Genomic DNA, 7,919 nt, shown 5'->3' on the forward strand with positions numbered 1-7,919 from the left:
CGGCACCTCGTGGATTTTTCGCGCAACTCACGAGGAGTGGAGGTTGATTTAATAAAGTCCGGATTCAAAGTGGGTCGATTGTTACAAATTTGCAAGCGGGATTAAGCCCTGGCCACGGCTTTCTGGCGGGGTTTCGGTGGGTTGTTGTTGGGCTGAGCTTGGTCGCGGGAGATTTTCAACTCGACACACGTGTAGGTCGAGGAATGCGCGATGAACTCTGCGATGAGGTGAGAGGTGTGATGTTTGCGAACCGGCGTGGTTGGAATGCTTTCTTTTGCGTTTTTTTTTGTTTGTGGCAATTTTGATGTTTTAAAGAGCGGTAATAAAGGTAATTAATCAAGGTGAATGTAAGATTGAAACGATAATTAATTGGAAACTTTGTTTTTAATAAATTGCACTTTCAACTCATTTTCCTAAATCACATTTTTAAATTTCAGACCACAAAATAGAATTGAAGAACTTCACAGCAAAAAAAAATAATTTTGGAATGTTGAAAATTTGGTAGGTTTAATATTGACCTCTTTTTTTTTTAGTAATATTACATAAAAAATGTGTGAAAATGTGAACCTGATGAATATTTATCAAAAACTGATGAATATTCATCAATTCCTGAAGTAATTACACATTTCTTTCGACACAAAATTACATCACATCACGACACATCATTTTTTTCTGTGTTTTTTCTGTGTACACAGAAAAAAAAGTTGAACTTTAGAATGTTGAAAATTTGGTATGTTGAATATTACCTCTTTTTTTTGAGTAATATTACAGCAATTCCCCACGAAAACAGCAAGATTCGAAAAAAAAGTTCTCCGATCGAGCTCAATTTTTTTCTGGGGGATCCTTGGCTGAAATAATTAGACCCGTATTTTTTTGTTTGGCCATTAGGGTGACCTACGCCGTGTTAGGGTGGTTCGAAAAATGGCAATTTTCGTCGATTTTCGCAAAAACCACTTTTTTCGAAAAATCATATCTCCAAGCCATTTCATCCAATTTTAGCTGTTCTAGACGCAAAAGAAAGGTGATTAGTTTGGCGTTTTCGTCATTTTCCCATTTTTGCGCGTGGCGCGTCGAAAAATCCAGTTCTTATTTTCAAAAAATCGTATCTCAGAGTATCGAAAACATAACTTCACCATTTTTTGATATGTTAGGTGAAATTTTCCGAGGAATCCGATAAAAATATTTTCAGACATAGGCTCTTTGGTCCCGAGACCTTCAAAACAGCATTTTAAGTTTTCATACGACCTTTTCAAATGTTAAGCTAGATTTTTTAAACTTCTTACTATTTTTCCCAATTAGCCAAACTAATCACCTTTCTTTTGCGTCTAGAACAGCTAAAATTGGATGAAATGGCTTGGAGATATGATTTTTCGAAAAAAGTGGTTTTTGCGAAAATTGACGAAAATTGCCATTTTTCGAACCACCCTAATGGCCAAACAAAAAAAAATACGGGTCTAATTATATCGGCCAAGGATCCCCAGAAAAATTTTGAGCCCGATCGGAGAACTTTTTTTTCGAATCATGCTGTTTTCGCGAGGAATTGCTGATTACATAAAAAATGTGAACCTGATGCATATTCATCAAAAACTGATGAAAATTAATCATTTTCTGGGGTAAAATTAATCATTTTTTTGCCACAAAATCTGTCACCATTTCCTGATGAATATTTCCATAATTTTTTTTTCTGTGTAACTATTCTGTGTAACCATTAGGAATTGTTGAATTTTTATTAGTTTCTGATGAATTTTCACATTTTTACACATTTTCAGGTTAAATTACTATAAAAAAAGCTTTTATATTCAACCAAATTTTCAACCTTTCAATATTCAACATTATATTTCTGATGGAAAATTACACATTTTTTGACACAAAATCTGTCACCATTCCCTTATGAATATTACCATTTTTATTCTGTGCGCTAAATTGATGTTTTTATTACAATTATTTTTTTTACAGAAATGGGTTACAATTTTGGAAAAAGAAGACAAGAATTTCCTTGGTTGCGGTGTTCCCTAAATGTTTGATCTTGAAATAATTTTTTTTTAATTTTATGAAGAAAGTAGAAGAATTTTCTATACTTTCGCGTCATTTAATTATTGTACTTTTTTTTCTCTTTTTTTTGTAATACATGTTTCGGTTTCAAATTCTGACTAAAATATGATGACAATATTATGATATTTGTACATTAAAAATCGGATCTATGATTTTAAATATCACTAAAAATGGAATAAAACTATATTAAACTTTGAGCAATTTAGTTGTGAAACTATGCAGAAAAAATGGTAATATTCATTAGAGAATGGTTACAGATTCTGCGTTAAAAAATGTGTAATTTCACATCAGGAACTGGTGAGCTTTCATCAGTTTCTGGTAAATTTTCATCAGGTTCACATTTTAACAAATTGTTTATGTAGTTTTACTCTAATAAGAAGTAATATCCAATCAACCAAAATTGTTTGCTTTTCTTTGTGGCTATGATAATTTTCAAGAATTTTTCAATCATTTAAAGATCTAAGATTTGTATTTTGATTCTGATTAAATGTTCGAATTCAATATTTCTCAAATAAGTGTTTTAAGCACTTTTGAAATGCTCTAATTGATACTGTTGAGTCGCGGGGGGATGTCGAACCGGGCACCGGTTCCGTGAGCGGAGTGGCGGAATAAAACTCCCATTTTCCACTCGCTACAGAACTGCAAATATTTATTATCTTAATTAATTACATTTACAGTGCACAACATTCTAAAATAACTTACAATTTCGGTGTTTTATCACAGCTGACCTGTCCAGCTGCGCCCGTGCTCCCGCTAACTCAATTTTAATTGTTCTTTTTTTGACTTCTTAGCGACAGCACGGGCACCACATAAACAATAACAATCACTGACACTACGAAACACAGGGGGTTGCTTCAGCGCCGTACGAGGGACGCGCTCCGTCGCAACAGATACATAAGATAGTTTCATAAATTTAATAGTTTTTTAGCACTGAAAATCAATTCAATAAGTTTTATGTAATGTCTTTTGAAAGAAGAGCCTAATTGGGTGACGCTGAAAAAATCTCACTCCTTCATTTAATCAATTAATGTTTTATACATGATTACAGTTATGCTTTTTAAAAAAATTGCAAATTATCAATGAATTTCGGGTTTTTTTCCCTAAACTTTATATTATATATCGACAAGTGCTCCCATAATTAATGTTTCTTAAAGATTGATAAGTTTTTATTTGACTTAAAATGCTTTTCTTAATGTCTTAGGCGTGCTTCGATTTAAAAATTCGTCAAAAATCAATGTTTCATCCAACTTTTGATCTTCAAAAAGAATTGGAAAAAAAATTCTAAAAATTTTAAAAAAGTGTAAGGTTAAAAGTGTGACTTGTTTTTTGTGACTTTTCCATTTTTTTTATAGTGTCATTTTGTTGCATTTTCTTACCATTTTAGTAGTAGTAGAAAAGTAGAAAATGTGAAAACAAGAAAAAATAGAAAAAAGTGACTGAATAAAAACACTAGATAGGCAAAAGGTGCTGATAGGAGGTGGTAGAGTAAGCAAAATGCGATAAAAAAACTAAAAATGAAACAAGAAAATTTTTAAACAAGAGAAGTAAAGTTTATCGTAGAATAAAAGTTGCTCAAAATGAGCTCCTTAACACAAGAAAAATAAAAAAAAAATCGAAAAAAATTTGGGCAGTAGAGGGTTAAGTAACATTTTTCCCCATCTTTTTTGTAAGCAGCATAATGAATTTTGAAACGATAGGAATTGCTGTTAGTATTTATTGGGCAGTACAAAAAGCTTTGCATCTAATATTTGTTGAATATTATTAATTTTTGAGAAAAGTTATTCTGTATCATAAAAATAATGAAATCTCACCAAAATAAATAACATGTCAAATGTTAAACTCAACATTCCAAAATGCCAAATATAAGTTAAAAAAAATAATAATAAAAACTGAAATTTGTATGGACAACTATTATTAAATCGAACTTGATCATTAAATTCTCACTTTTAAAATCAATTTACAGCCTCGTAATCTGATTGTTCTCAAGTCACTTCCCCCAGTTGATTGCACCACTTTTCCCTTCTGTCCCAATCTGAATTGATTGCACAAATATTTATTCAAATTCCGTCTGCTGCCTCGTCGCTGCCATTAACAACATGAAAGCTTAAACAAATTCCCATTCCTTTCCAGCAATGGAGAGAAAAAAAGAACCCATTAATCCTTCTCCGAGACCTCCACCGTCCGCTCGTTTTTACTGCTCCAAATTAGTAACAGTTGTGGTTTCGTGTGAATCAACTAGTGTTTTAATAGCCACCAGCCAGGTTCAACCATTCTTCGGTATCTATTTCAAATCTCCAGACTCCTCCTTGAATCGTGTGTGCGTGTGTGAGTCAGCATTCTTGGACTCTTTGACGGCTCGCAAGCCGTCATCATCGCTTCGTCTTCGTCTCCTTCCACCTGTGAACATGTCAAACAAAACAACCTCAGGAGAAAAGAAAAAAAAGGTTCAGAACAGAGCAAAAGCCACATCAACGACTCTTTGAGATTTCACCATTCGATACGAATCTCGTCAGTGCGAGCAAGGGGCAAGAAACTTCCAGGAGCAGAATCCTCGTGCTCTTCTTGATCTTCTTGCCGGCTACCTCATACTAACAGGTTATTTAATTTGCTTTTGATTCGTTTCAATAATCGTTATTTGCTTTTACCTCTTTTCTCGCCGTGCTAGGTTAGGGCTGGCTGCTTCCTCTGGGGGGTTGTCAAATCACTGAGACTTGACTGTCGGTTGCCAGATTGGTCCCGGAATCATTCGGTGAATTAATTCACTGCCCGGCTCGGAGCAGTCCGGAATTCCTTTCCGATGCTGGAAGATTTCCTTCTTTTTCTTCTTCTAATGAGAATTTCATTGCAGGTGATTTCGGAACAAAGAAGCTGCTGAGGGGGTAACGTTTGGCGTAAGCGGTGAAGTCGTTAAATGGTGGTTAAATGCTCTAGAATTGAAAATTCAGGATCTTTCAATTATATTTATATAAATAAAAAAGTTAGTTTTTCATGATAAGCTAGAATTTATTTTGTTTGCATTATTATAACAATAGAGATTGATAAATTTTTCATATAAAACTACACAGAAAAAAAAATGATGGTAATATTCATCAGGAAATGGTGACAGATTTTGTGGCAAAATAAATGATAAATTTTAACACAGAAAATGATGAATTTTCATCAGTTTTTGATGAATATTCATCAGGTTCACATTTTTACACACTTTTTATGTAATGGGTAATTCTCCGCCAACTCACACAGCAGTTGCCCCGACCCCTCTTCGATTTGCGTGAAACTTTGTCCTAAGGGGTAACTTTTGTCCCTGATCACGAATCCGAGGTCCGTTTTTTGATATCTCGTGACGGAGGGGCGGTACGACCCCTTCCATTTTTGCACATGTGAAAAAAGAGGTGTTTTTCAATAATTTGCAGCCTGAAACGGTGATGAGATAGAAATTTGGTGTCAAAGGAACTTTTATGTAAAATTAGACGCCCGATTTGATGGCGTAATCAGAATTCCGAAAAAACGTATTTTTCATCGAAAAAAACACTAAAAAAGTTTTAAAAATTCTCCCATTTTCCGTTACTCGACTGTAAAAATTTTTGGAACATGTCATTTTATGGGAAATTTAATGTACTTTTCGAATCTACATTGTCCCAGAAGGGTCATTTTTTCATTTAGAACAAAATTTTTCATTTTAAAATTTCGTGTTTTTTCTAACTTTGCAGGGTTATTTTTTAGAGTGTAACAATGTTCTACAAAGTTGTAGAGCAGACAATTACAAAAATTTTGATATGTATACATAAGGGGTTTGCTTATAAACATCACAAGTTATCACGATTTTACGAAAAAAAGTTTTAAAAAAGTTGGTCGTCATCGATCATGGCCGTTCATGGTCACCCGCGACAGACACGGACGACGAAACAAAGAGAAACGCAAAAAGTAACTTTTTCAAAACTTTTTTTCGTAAAATCGCGATAACTTGTGATGTTTATAAGCAAACCCCTTATGTCTATATATCAAAATTTTTGTAATTGTCTGCTCTACAACTTTGCAGAACATTGTTACACTCTAAAAAATAACCCTGCAAAGTTAGAAAAAACACGAAATTTTAAAATGAAAAATTTTGTTCTAAATGAAAAAATGACCTTTCTGGGACAATGTAGATTCGAAAAGTACATTAAATTTCCCATAAAATGACATGTTCCAAAATTTTTTACAGTCGAGTAACGGAAAATGGGAGAATTTTTAAAACTTTTTTATTGTTTTTTTCGATGAAAAATACGTTTTTTCGGAATTCTGAGTACGTCATCAAATCGGGCGTCTAATTTTACATTAAAGTCCCTTTGATGCCAAATTTCTATCTCATCACCGTTTCAGGCTGCAAATTATTGAAAAACACCTCTTTTTTCGCATGTGCAAAAATGGAAGGGGTCGTACCGCCCCTCCGTCACGAGATATCAAAAAACGGACCTCGGATTCGTGATCAGGGACAAAAGTTACCCCTTAGGACAAAGTTTCACGCAAATCGAAGAGGGGTCGGGGCAACTTTTTCCGATTTCGTGTGAGTTGGTAGAGAATTACCCTAATATCACACAAATAAAGAGGTAATATTCAACCTACCAAAATTTCAACATTCCAAAATTCAACTTTTTTTTTCTGTGTATATCCAACTCACCACTCATTCAATCATTTACACAATCACTAACTTATTCAATAACCCACTCACTCATTGGCTAGTTCACTGACTTACTCAATCACTTACCCACTCATTAACTCGCTCTCTCACTTAGGTCACCCAATCACATAAACACTTATTCACTGAATCGTTCATTCGCTCACTTACACAGAAAAAAAAAAGTTGAATTTTGGAATGTTGAAAATTTGGTAGGTAGAATATTACCTCTTTATTTGTGTAATATTACATAAAAAATGTGTAAAAATGTGAACCTGACGAATATTCATCAAAAACTGATGAATATTCATCATTTTCTGTGTTAAAATTTATCATTTATTTTGCCACAAAATCTGTCACCATTTCCTGATGAATATTACCATAATTTTTTTTATGTATACTTATAACTGAAAAGTTGAATCACTCACACAATCAATATCTTATTCACTTACTCACTGGCTCATTCACTCACTCACTCACTTACACACATATGTAGCTACTCAACTCAACATTCAAATCACTCACTCAACCATTTACTCAATCATTATTCCACTCACTCAATAATTTACTCATTCACTCACTCAATCAGTTACTCACTCAATCATTTACTCAATCATTTCAATCATTTAATAATTTCCTAAGTCACTAACACAATCAGTCGCTCACTCACTCAATCACTCACTTAAAAAATTGAATGCTTCTACTAAAAATATATTTTTTGAAAATGTAGTAATTTTCATGGTATAAATACTTAATTGGAAAGTAATTTTTTTTCTAATAATTTAAATTATGGCTATTAATTCAAGCGATTTTTTATGCTTTTCACTTTTTTATAGTTTTTTTTAAATGGCTAAAATTTTCACTAAATATGCTACCGTCCCATTTTTTTTTGAAAATACTCAAATTTTCAAAATTTGCAATATGGGTATCAATCGAAGTGAAATTTTGTATGCTTTTTCACTTTACTAAAAAAAATTTTTTTGGCAAATACTGTTTTTTTTTCGAAATTACTGAAATCAAAAAATAATGCAGTATGTAATAATTTTGTATGCTTCATATCATTTTACTTCGTTTGGTACCCATATTCCAACTTATGGAAATTTAAGTATTTTCAAAAAATATGCGATATTTTTTGAATTTTTTTGTGAAAATTGAAAATGCATTCAAAATTTCATTTCCTTTGCTAATGATGAAAATTTGAGTATTTTCAAAA

This window comes from Culex pipiens, chromosome 1, assembly GCF_016801865.2.
Source record: "Culex pipiens pallens isolate TS chromosome 1, TS_CPP_V2, whole genome shotgun sequence".
Taxonomy (NCBI): Eukaryota; Metazoa; Arthropoda; class Insecta; order Diptera; family Culicidae; genus Culex; species Culex pipiens.